This window comes from Aptenodytes patagonicus, chromosome 17 (genome assembly GCF_965638725.1).
Source record: "Aptenodytes patagonicus chromosome 17, bAptPat1.pri.cur, whole genome shotgun sequence".
Lineage (NCBI taxonomy): Eukaryota > Metazoa > Chordata > Aves > Sphenisciformes > Spheniscidae > Aptenodytes > Aptenodytes patagonicus.
Window position 1 is genome coordinate 1680629 of NC_134965.1, and position 12639 is coordinate 1693267.

The 12639-nt window shown below is 43.6% G+C and overlaps 1 protein-coding gene across 1 annotated transcript in view; it reads right to left on the reverse strand.

Annotated features, from left to right (window-relative positions):
* The window catches only part of GALNT17 (polypeptide N-acetylgalactosaminyltransferase 17), a 226719-nt gene that overhangs the window by 46663 nt on the left and 167417 nt on the right, over positions 1-12639 (reverse strand). The window lies entirely within an intron of this gene.

A 12639-nucleotide genomic window follows, 5' to 3' on the forward strand; every position in this document is an offset into this window, starting at 1 on the left:
AATTAGTCCATGACGAGTTATTGCATATATTAATAGGAAGCCCATGAATAAGCACTGTGCTGCTGCCTAGCTCAGCAAACGGGCTCCCAGAGCTGCCGTGCACATCGACTCAAGCACGTGGACTCTGCAAACTGAAGTCAATGAGAAAATCCAATCTTCATGGGTTTGATTTTTTATTTTGCTTCTTGCCATGTAAAAGCTTCCCTATCCCTGGCAGCCTCTTGGCAACAGCAGCCTGAACAGTGGCTCAAGCTTACTTTATCTTGTTTCCTTTAATATCAGTCTGATAACAGTATGAATATTCAAAATAAATCACAAACAGGCCAAAACACCCCGCAGGCAGCACACACAACAGCGTCAGTGAGCTACCACCGCTGCACAGCCATCGCTGTGATGGCCCACGATGGCTTTTAGTGCAGTACTGGCTACAGCTGAGCACTTTAAAAAATCCTCATTCTCAGCCCACCTGGAAGCTCAGCCTCACATAAATATATCCAAGGTCCTCCTGAAATATATGCTGCTCATTTATCTTCTAAATGCACCATGAGTTTATTATCTAGGCAGCACCCCCAGCCCCTTGGAAGTGAATAGCCCAGGCAGTAACATTGACAGGGCTGAGGCAGGATACGTGCACGGCACCGATCACCCCGTGGCAGCCCTGAGGTCTCACGAACATGCTCTTGCTGGCCCTTTGCTCTTGCAGGTGCCACAGAGGACTCAAGTGAAGGTATTTTTCAGGAAGCTTGATTTGCCGAGAAGCAAAAGGAGAATTAAGAGCTTGGCAGCCAGGAGCAGTGTTTAGCTTGGCAAAAGTGCAACCAACACCCACAGTGGCCTTCAGTCAGGATCGCGGGCTGGGAAGCTCACCAGACCCTCCACGCTGACAGTATCGGTAACACTAATGAGCCTGTAACAATTACACAATGTTACAATAACCTTGCAGATCATCATCCGATAGTGCTGCAGGAAGCTGAGCAGTTCAGGGTAACACGCACTTTTATTCTTTGAATTAGTGGTAATTAATTGAAAGCTGGATTTGCTGAGCGCTGTGTCCAAACAGATTCTCTGCTGCTCACATGCTGCATAAAAAGGCACAATAGAAAGTTTCTTATTGCCATTTTAAAGATGGGGAACCAAAGTACAAAATAGTTACGTTACTCAAAATTACAGAAGGAGCCTGAAACAGCTGGAGACTGAACCAAAATTCATGTGCTGGTTTTGTGCAAAGGACTGACCTTCCCAATGCACTGGAAATAGGTGAAATCTTACATTTACTGCAGAGAATAAGCACGGATGGGAGGAATTAAGGGGAAAAAAGAAAAAATCTTGCTCTTCGCTTATTTATAGCCCCCCTCTGTGCTGCAGGAGAGCGGGGTGTGCTGCTCACACCCGCGAGACTGTAAAGAACCACAGCCAGACGGGCAAATTCCCTACAAAACGCTCGCGATGGACATGGAAATGGATCTTTTTTCCTGATCAGGAGGCTCAAACTGACAACATTGTTTCCAGAAAAGTCATTTTACAGCTTTGAGCCCTGCTTTGCAGCAAACATGGTAAAATTCACAATGCCCCTGGAATGAAACACAAGCCTAGACCTGGCCGGGAAGTTAAACTGTATCGAATATCATCAGGAAGGAGAAAAGCCTGTATTTTCAATTTACCCTCTGAACTTATTACAGCTGTGAACAGGAAGAAAATAGAGAAACAATAAGCCATGCTGGTTCAGCACTTCTGGCTTCAGACTCCCAAGTTCCAACTTTTTCAGGTGGTACAAGACTTGGTCCATGGAATCAGTCACCTTCAAAGAAATGCAAGGCATTTATTTCCCCTTTACATCCATTATTAACGCTACCCCAACTTACCTCTCCCCCAGCCAAAGCAGCCCTGACTTTTGCAATGATGTTTAGCTCTAATACATAATCACATATTACAACTACAACTACAGCGGTGGCTGCTGGGCAGGAACTGGGGCTGTCACGAGCAGACCTGGAGCGCGACTGGCCCCGGGATGCTCAATCCTTCGTGTGTGATACAATCAGGCTTTGCATTCTCAGCAGCCCGAAAGGTTCCTTGCATACAGGAATTCAATTAAAGAACTGAAAGGCGGCCTCTCGTACGGCTTTGCCCAGACAGGCACATCAATTTCTGCCCACAATTAACTAGGGTGAAAAAAACAAAATGAAATCTGAGAGCAACCCTCATTCTCTATTGACTAAAATTCATACTTTGCTTTCAGATAAAGGCTACTGTCAATCTATCACCTTTGTCCAAACCTGTCTGAGTAAGCGTCAAAAGTAGGAAATGCTGAAGCTGGTATTCAGAGGGAAAACTTCAAAGTGACAAGACAGAGAAAAAAAAGGCTGCGGGGAAGCAGAGTGATGGGAGGCTACACAACTGCCGAGAAGGAACGAGATCATCTAAACAACCTTGAAGACAAATACTCTTCGTTGTGACGGGCTACTTCTTGAATTTGTTTCCTTGCTTTTTTTGTTTAAATTTCTCTTCAGCTATTTAAATTCTCTTTATTGTTCTATTTTTCAAGTAGTCCTCAAATCATTTTGCATCCAATACAGACTTTGGAAACACATTACCAATGAAAGCAAGAGGACTGTGGTCCTCACCGCTACATTGCTGCTGCCATGACAAACCCTTTCCGTTCTTTTTCTCTCCTATTTTAACCGCCAGTACTTAAAACTTATCAACTGTGATATTAAGAGAAAAGGTAAAGCAAGAGACAGGGCTCATTTATTCTTCTTGCTGCTTCACTTATGAGATGTCACCAGAGCCAAGACTGCTAATCAAAAATCCTTTTAGATGTGCAGTGGCTTTTTTTAATGTGGAATGTTGATTAAAGATTTAACTCAGATCATAAAACTAATTTTATTTGGTGCTTCCAAAAAGTCTTAAAGTTTGGTGAGTCTATCCTTCCTTATTTCAATATTTGCTGATAACTGACCGCCCCGAATAGCCCAGAAATGAACTTCATCACAGGGACGTTATGCTCCACAGAATACACAACTTCTGGTAATATGGAAAAATTCAACACTTCAAATTGTTTGAATTCAGAGGCAAAGCAACAATAAACATGTTTCTGAAAAATTTCAGAAAATCGGCTATTCAAAAATTCATTTCCCCATTGGGATTTTAACATCAGAAAAAGATTATCTTCACAATTTTGTTTTTTTCACTTTTGTATCATTTTGCCATCATTTATAGCATTAAAATGGTGTATTGAATAATAAGCAAGAGCTAGTTTGCTCTGCACATGAAGGTATCATGCTCCGTATTATGCACAGGAACACTCCCATATCTTGGAATAAAAGAGAAAACCAGAAAGTAGAATACAAGAACACAGTACAATTTAACTGTAATGCAATACTTCAATATTTGCTTCAAAAGGTGGCTGCTATGACTTTCATGACCATGTACAAGTCATAAATATACACCGCTAGACCTAACACGCTTCAATTTGAAATTAAACTCTGAAGTGTCCACAGTTTTTCAAGATCATACTTTAAAGACATAAAATCTGTTACCACATGGATTTTCATTCAAATTTATGAAACTGCATGAAAATATGGATCTTGAAATAGATATTTCCAGCAAACACCAGCTCAAACAACAACTCTGTCTCACCCCACTGCTGCAGCAACCACTGCTAAGTCCTTGGCAGACCCCAACATCTCGGATATGTAGTATGATATATATGATATGTAATATAAAATTTGTATTTGCACAGCCTCCCCACTCCTGCCACGCTTCGCAGGGATTTCAACACAGACTCCTCCCATGCCTTCAACATACCAAGCAATAATTTAGTCTTGTCTGTTGGCCACTTTGCAGTGAAAAACAAGTGCTGAAAGTTTTCTTTATTTGAAAGAGCCGCATTAGAGGCAGAATATTTTTGTCACAGCGATGTGATGAAACACATGCTGAATCAGCCAACAACTTCCCTTTTTCAACAGTCATTCCAGGGTTTCTTTTGAGTTATGAAGAGATCAAGCAACATTCAGGGCACCTTTAGAAGGCAATGTGGAATGCTGAAGATGGCAAAAGCATGGGCAGATCCTTAGAGTCTCAGTTTGTAAAAGAGCCACACTAACACTATATCTATGAAAAAATCATAAAATAAAATATACCCGCAACACATCTCCTCCACGTCATCCTGCAACCAGCCATAATAAAAGATACTCCATTCAGACGTGATTTGATCCAACATGATGAAACCCTTAAGACATGTTGGCTTGAGGAAGACAAGGTCAGCCTGAGGCCAAAGCACTGACCTACTATTTACTTACTCTTTCTAAGGAACAAAATCTGAGGACTGTGGGCTCAGTCCTGCTCTGTGATACGCTGGCGTGAAGTGGGAGGAAGAAGAGGAGGGTGAATGAAGCACTTTGACTCCGTTACTCTGAACAAAAGGCAGGCCAGAAAACTGGAGGAGCAGCAGCACACCCAAAGTGGTGGGCAACACTACTGAATTGATAGCAGATAGGTCATGGTAAGAGACATGCACAGTCATCAAAAAATAGTGAAGCAGCAAATCCAACCCCATTCCTGCAGCCCCACCTGAAGAGACAAGCTCAGGGACAGATGTGGCCTTAAGGGCATCGGGCAACTGGGACTTGAATCTTCTACATCTGAGCTGGATGATCTAAACCACTGTCCTTGGTCGCACTTCAAGCACACCAGCACCCTCCTGCCATTTTAGAGATGATGAAAGCTTAGGGGGGTAAGGAAAGTCAGGTTGGTCATGAATGGGAGTCCCAGACCTCCTACCCCTCATCCAGTGTCCCCATGAGCAGCGCAGCCACCACACTAACCTGTGGCCTTACAGATGGATGGCTCATACCTGACCGGGACTATGCTGGGCTGTAGCCATGTCAAATCCAATGATTTACACCAGCTATAAAAACAGTGCGCTGGCCGCATCTTCTCTTCTGTAGCAGCTTGCACCCATCCAAGAGCCCACGATTTAGGCCAGATCTTTTTTTTTTAACTGACCGCGCTCTGTACAAGCTCAGTTGCTCAATAGGATGTGCCTGCTTTGCTAGCAAAAAATAAGCCTAAGAGTCAACGGGAGTTCAGACCCATAACAACAGAATGATGGAAAAAACTGTAATAGAGCGAGCCAGAAAGCTTACTTCTTGGCTGCTGTATAGTAAGAAATAAATGCCGTAAGCTAGCTCAGTGCAAGAAGTCAATATTTTTCTGTACTAGTTTAGATTTCATAAAGATAATAGGAGTAATCACACTGCACAAACATTTCATGTCTCTGCGTGGATTATTTTACATGAGGCAAAAAAGAAAAAATTGCTTCAATAAAAGTTTTAAAGGAAAACTAACTTTGAAAAACCAGGCACTAGCAGCTAGTTAATGACACCTTTTGTTTTTGCTGGGCAAGATGCCTATAATGCCTAAAACTCTCTTTATTTTCCCTGATCAAGTAGGCAGCCATTCAGGTGCCCCAAAAGCCCAACCACAGGGGTTGGGAAGTGATTAATACTGTACCAGCTGACCCGCTGTCAGTCCTTAATGTGTTTTTCCAGATAAAATTAGAAAATACTTCATCCTCCCTTTAATTTGCATGATATTCACCTGCATTTTCAACACTTATTACCGCATTCATAACGGAATAACTAGGCTACAGACAGAATGTGGAATTGAATTTCATTTCCCAGACCATGTATTATGTTTTAATTAATTCTAATAACTACTTACAGCTTTTAGCACAGTGCCAAGTTGGGACTTGTGTATATATATACAAAATTTCATGAAAGCTATTTCTGCAAGAGTATTTTTGCAGAGAAGTATTTTTCCAAGTCCCTGGTTTTGTTTGGAATTTGGGGACAGTGGGTACCAGTTCGGTTGGCTGATCGAGAAGCCAGTCCCACCTGTGCTGAAGGAAAAGTGTGGAAGAAGGTCTTCCAGCTTTGCATTTGTGGCTTCTTCAGAAGAAAAGAGAACATTCAGTGTTCACACATTTTCATGCTTAGGAGATGCTTGCAGTAAGTATTAAAAAGACTTCGCTCCCACAGATCCCAGCTCAATCTTTCCCTTGTCCTGGTGCCTAAAGAAGCAGGGTGACACCTTCAGCACTGAAGACCTTGGACCTCGGTCCACAATGGTAACTCCTTACCCAGCTGGATCCAAATAATCCGTATCCATGTGGGTGTTTTGGGGCTGTTATACAGAAAGAGGATATTTCATCAGACTTACAGCTGCTGGAAACCATTTGACACTTGGAAGGGAAGGGGTATGGCCTACAGAGGCAGATGAATCTGGCCCCCCCCCCGTTAGTGGTGTGAAGCAGGGAAGGACCACCAAGAAATCCCAGTGTGCCCTGAGCTATGGAACTACCACGCAACCTTCAAACAAAACAGAGTTTAAGGCACTGTAAAATTCTGTACTACATTTTTGTGCTGGTTTTGGCTGGGAGAGAGTTAATTTTCTTCACAGTAGCTAGTGTGGGGCTGTGGTTGGGATTTGTGCTGGAAACAGCGTTGATAACACAGGGGTGTTTTCGTTACTGCTGAGCAGTGCTGACACACAGTCAAGGCCTTTTCTGCTCCTCACCCCACCCCACCACCGAACAGGCTGGGGGGGCACAAGAAGCTGGGAGGGGACATGGCCGGGACAGCTGACCCCAACTGACCAAAGGGATGTCCCACACCATACGGCGTCATGCTCAGCATGTAAAGCTGGGGGAAGAAGAAGGAAGGGGAGGACGTTCGGAGCGATGGCGTTTGTCTTCCCAAGTCACCATTACGCGTGATGGAGCCCTGCTTTCCTGGAGATGGCTGAACACCTGCCTGCCGAGGGGAAGGAGTGAATGAATTCCTTGTCTTGCTTTGCTTGCATGCGCGGCTTTTGCTTTCCCTATTAAACTGTCTTTATCTCAACCCACGGGTTTTGTCACTTTTACCCTTCTGATTCTCTCCCCCATCCCACTGGGGGGGGACTGAGCAAACGGCTGCGTGGTGCTTAGCTGCCAGCTGGGGTTAAACCACGACAATTTCCTTTTGAGGCAAGAAATCTATTATCAGCACAGTTTTCCATCACCCAAGAAGCTGTGTGAAACCAATGAAAACATTTCCACATGGAGAAAGTTTCAATGTTTTTTTCCAAGAAACTCTGCAGCCAATTCAGTGAAACACGTACAGAAACAGCCCTTCCTTCCAGCGAGCACAGCTCATGCCTTTCTTCTTTTTAAGTAGGAAAAATGGTTTATTTTCTAAAAATGCTTTCCATTTCATAGTCAGGAAAACAATATTCCAAGTGTCCTCTCTCCTCAGTGAAACTATTTCACATAATTCCCGCAGCATCTGGGTTTATTTCAGGAATTTTATGTCTGGCTTTGCCAAGCAACTGTTACAATTGAGACAAGGGATGTGAACTAAAATGGGCATAAGAATTTACAGTATGTTTATTCTGACTTCTGAAAGGCTTCATTAAGGTTCAGACTATCCTTTTGGACAGGGGGATATGATTTCTGCTTCCAGCGGTTTCCTCCTGAATTCAGCCCAAAGACAGAAATACCTAGAGAAACTAAGAGCTTTGTATTCTCTTTTTTATCGAGCCTTAAATAATTATGCCTTTCTATGCATGGCACAATCTACATTTAAACAAGACAAGTGGGAAAGCACATGAAACCCAGTGATTTGTAACTGAAGACTGAGAAAAAACAGTATTTTATGTGAGGTTTTAGGTTTTCACTGTGAAGGTGGCAGGGGAAAAAATGCAAGTGAATTTATAAGCACGATCTTTCTTTAAATCCTTTCCAAAGAACCAGGAAACAATCAGGTCTGGGCAAAGTTTTGATAAGCAGCCTTCCAGTGCGAAAATAATATTTTGTGTGATAACGTTGGCCAGTGGCAGAAGAAAATGGCTGTTTGGGGCACTTCACTGCTACTAGGACATGAAATTCCTTCTAGGAGGATCTGCTTAGAAAGCTTCATCCAAAGCCAGCTACCTGCAACACCCTGAAGCTCTCCACCACTTCTACTCCAAATTCCTGTGCGTCCCCTTCAGCGACACAGAGGATTTGGTTACCAATGATGAGGCTTTCCCTGATTTCCCAGACCATGAGCATCTCTGTAACACCAGATTGGTGGAGCTTCGCCCGGAGAAGAGGACTCTGATGCCTCCTGAACCACTGTTTCCAAAAAACCATCTCCTTCTAGTATTTGTGCTACCATTATTAATATTATCGTCATCATCATCATTTTTACCCTCTGGTATTCTCTTTCCCAGTTGTGTTAGGAGTAGTTGTATGCTCTTCCCTACCGGGGGAAAGACCAGCTTTTTCACTCCTAAGCTTGTAGGACGGGACGCTCTCACTACAACACAATCTCCAAGAGATGACCCCCTTTCAGGAGTTTTCTTTAGCTTTCTAATTTCCCAGTATGCTAATTCCCGGTATTAATAATCACTTGCTGCATCGGGTTGCCTGTGCAGCATTTGCCACTTAAAAGGATTTCACATGTATCAGAACACACTTACTCAGGCGAAGCATTTGATCTGGAGTAACGCGCGGTGCCCTAAATTGCGTAAAGCCAGACTGCATTAGCTCTCAGGGGCTTATGCCTGGTATATTGTAAATACATAGCTTTAAACATATCCACTTTTGATCTCAAATCAGAGGAAGAATAATAAAATAATCCACTAAAGTTGGGAGCTTGGGAAGATGCAGTGACTAAAAGCATCCTTTGTTTTGAGGCTAAGCTGGCTCTGAACCAGAGCTCTCTTACTAGAGGTGGAGAAAGCAGTTAATTTGTTCTGCTACTAAAAAACAGATTAAAGTACAAGGCTAAAGTGCAGTAAATAACATTGTGTTCCTTCTCAAAGCCAATCGAATGGTTGTATAAAACAAACAGAAACATTTTATAATGCAAATGGAAAAGGAAAGGAAGTTGAATTTGCACAAGACAGACCCAGGCACAGTCTTTTTCAAAGTATTTTTCTCTCCAGGAGAGAAGCAGTAGCAACCTGTCTTCCATTCAGGAAACACTCGGCATGCTGGCAAGTAATCCATCATTTCAAGCTCTTTTTTTCCTTCAAGTCATTATTTAGAGTTCACAGTGTATTAATTTAACGGTAGATCTCATCTACATAGTATGCTGAAAGCTCACATTTAATCAGAAATCAGCCTCACGCTTGCTAAGCACCACCTCTCCCTCGTTTCTTTGATTTGCCTGATTCTGGCAGTGTTCAGGAAGGACAAGGGTCTTTTATTCATAGGCAGGCAGCGCAAGTTACCAAACCCCATCTTGAACAACACCATGGCCAGTGCCAGGGCTGGGTGAACAACTCATGCAGAGCAATTTATCCAGTTCAGACAACAATTTAAACCACCTTCTCTGCTTATAAATTGCCAAAAGAGTTCTCTATTTTGTAAGTGCATGAAATATTTACAGCTGTAGGGTGAGCACATTAATACAAACATTTTGAATGGCTACGGGACTCAGCGGTAACCCCAACGCCCCGGCCCCACACAAATACCACAACATGTTTCAACAAACATACAGAAACTGGTGACGGTTTTGAGGGACAGTGCGGGGACAGCACAGCTGGTTTCAGGTATGTCTGGAGCTACATTAACCCGCATTATACACACACCACATGAATGAGCAGAATGTATTACAGCAACCTTATCAGTTACTGTAAAAGAATATAACCAATAATGATATAACCGATGTCAAACACTAATATAAGCTAGAGAGGGACCTGGCGATACAACCAAGTACAAATGACAGGGTCTATCAGCATTTATTAATCCCACACACCCCTTTCACAAAAGGATGGCTCTCTAATGTATGACCCCCCCTTCCCTCCCAGACTAATGCAAACCCAAACCCACCACTTTGCATTTCATTCGAATCACAAGAGACACTTCAGAAGGTAACAAATTGAAGGGATTCTTGCCCTATATATTTTCACAACAATAATTTGCTTTAATTTATGCAAAAAATGTCATGAATATGTATTCCAATAGCAGCACACATAAATCAGAGCTCAGGGTGAATACACAGCACGCAGCTCCTCAATTAGAAACCTGCCTTCCCCAGGGATTAAGCAGACTGTTTGCAGAAAAACACCAGGAGCCACTTGTCCACAGCCGCAAGAGGTTTAAGTAATGCATTGCCCCAGGCTACATACACTCCATGCACAGGCTGCGGCCGCCCTTCCCATTGCACTTCCCTCTCGGACCTATTTTGTAATGTGCAATGTTTGCCGGACCCAGTCCCAGATATTCACAGGTCACAGAGACATCAGCCTGTAATGCTCGTCCTCAGCAAAAAACACTTGCGGAAACACTCTAGCGTGGCTCTCTGACATCGGGCTCAACTGCGGGATGTGGTGCAGAGGTACCGAGTCTCCGTTTTTCTTTAGACTTTCCCAGGTTGGAACAACGCCAGGGAGGGAGATGATTTTTTCACGGCATTTTTATATGAACAAGCAATATTTGTTAATGTAGCATATTTTATCTGGAGATCAGATATAAGTGATGACATGATGCTGGTGCAAGCCAAGTTGACGCACGGAGGATTTGGTGCTGTGGCTATCCACATTAAACCGCACCAGCTAACCTTCTCTGCTATAGACTGAGCAAAACCCTGCCGGAGGATTTAGCCTGGCTGATACGGAACTCACACACAGCTCCTGGAAATTAAAATCTCTTATGACTGACACGTGTGGTTCTCACCCTGAGATAACCCTCTCTGCCTGGATGTGGAAGCTCACTGGCCTTTTTTTTTTTCCCCCCACAAATAAATACAGTTGCACCTTCTCCTGCTTTTAGAAAACCCGATCAGGCTGCGTTTCTGAGAACAGCAGAAGCAGCAGCAGCGGGAAGGCAGGGGAGCCCCAGCACGGGAGTGGGGGTGCTTGCGCTGCAAGGCGGTTTGGGGAGAGCCGAGTTCGGCTGCTCTGAGCTGACTGAGATGCGCCTTTACTGTGCTGCAGTCCTGCAGACTGACATCAGGCCGTTCATTTAGTCCCTTCACAAACTGATGCCAAGCAGCCTGAAGATCCTCACTAGCTTCTGGCCAACTGCAAAACCAAAGAGTGTGGGTGCTCCAGCAATGCGGTGAGCCTGGAGAGGAGGAGCTGGAGGTCCTGAGCGTGCCCCCAGGCGGCGGCAGCACCGCAGCTCTGCATGGCCCAGATCCTGTGAAATGCAAAGCTGGGAGAACAGACCCCAGTCAAACTTCACGGAAACCAGCAGGCACTGGAGAGGATTAGCAAGTGCCAAGCCTAACCTAATTCCTTTATTGTATCCAGATCACAGGTTTGGAAAGGACTCCACAAATCTGCTATGGAAAATCTGACCTAGAGAAGCGCAAAGTGTTATTACTGTCATCAGCATCAATTGTACAGTCAAAAGGAAGGTTCAGTTCCACCGGGACCGGTGGTTTGACTCATATGCCATCCATGAGCATTACTTCAAAACAGCAGCAATTATCAAAACAGAAAACTGATGAAACACTCAGGGAAAATACATTTGCAAATACTCTATTAAGTCATCCTCAGCCAAGGGGATTATTTTCTGTATCGTGAGCGGGCACGATCACACATCTTCCAAAGACGTTGAGAGCAGAGCAAGGCTAACGTCACGTGACTCAATTTACCAGAAACATTTATACCACAACCAGCAGAAGGCCAGACAACTCTCATGAGGACGAGCCAGCCGGATTATAAAGGAAAACCACATGCCTGCCCGCATCTCATCCTGCTGTTTGTTGAAGGCATCTAGAAAGCAGAAGAGCAGAGCAACACGAAGAGGCTGGCACTGGATGTAGGTCCCTGCCCTGGAAATGATGCCTATGAACATGTTCTTGATGCTGAAAAGATTTCTTGCGTGGTGCGAGGCCCTGTATTTCCATGCTTAGGAATTCCTCATGCTCATCGTTGCTATTTCATCACCACTTATTTCATCATCAAACAGGGTCTCAGCAATAAACTTCGGTTCTGTGGTTCCTTAAATTCAGCAGTACTCCACTCTGAAGATGTGCTAATAATAACAATAAAGATCCCAGAGATCCAGATAACACAGGTACTACCACTTCCATTTCAACAGAAAATTTCCAGGTAATGTGATGATAACCAAGAGAAACAGGAAAATGCCTGAATAAAGACTGCCTTTTTATACTTGCAAAACTCATAAAAACAGGTGGGTTTACTCTATCTTCTGTTTTGAGATTTCCCCTTAGCTAACACCAAGGAGTTGCCATTTTCTGCCTACAGGGAATTTGTTGTGGATCAGCTTGAAATGCATGAGAGCAGAAAAATGGGCATTTTCTAGTAAATTTAGCTATCACCTGCTGCCATGCACATGTTCATGAGAGAATAAGTCAGCTCACTTCTTTAAGATACGATCATGCCACTTCCAGGACATCACCATAATTTAAACAGCAATTCTTATGCAACGTGCAGGAACTGCAAGGCAAGACGTCATGAAATATGTTTTATATTTGTACATGCTTGGGAGGAACATTTTTTGTCTGTAAATAGCATCGCCTTTCAAAGAAACTGATATAGAAAAGAAAAAGTAGATAAAGACAGTCTGGGAATGAGACTTTTACAGGCAGGTCCTCCCTGTGCAGAGCCCTGCACGGGGCAATCCCAAAAAACTCACTG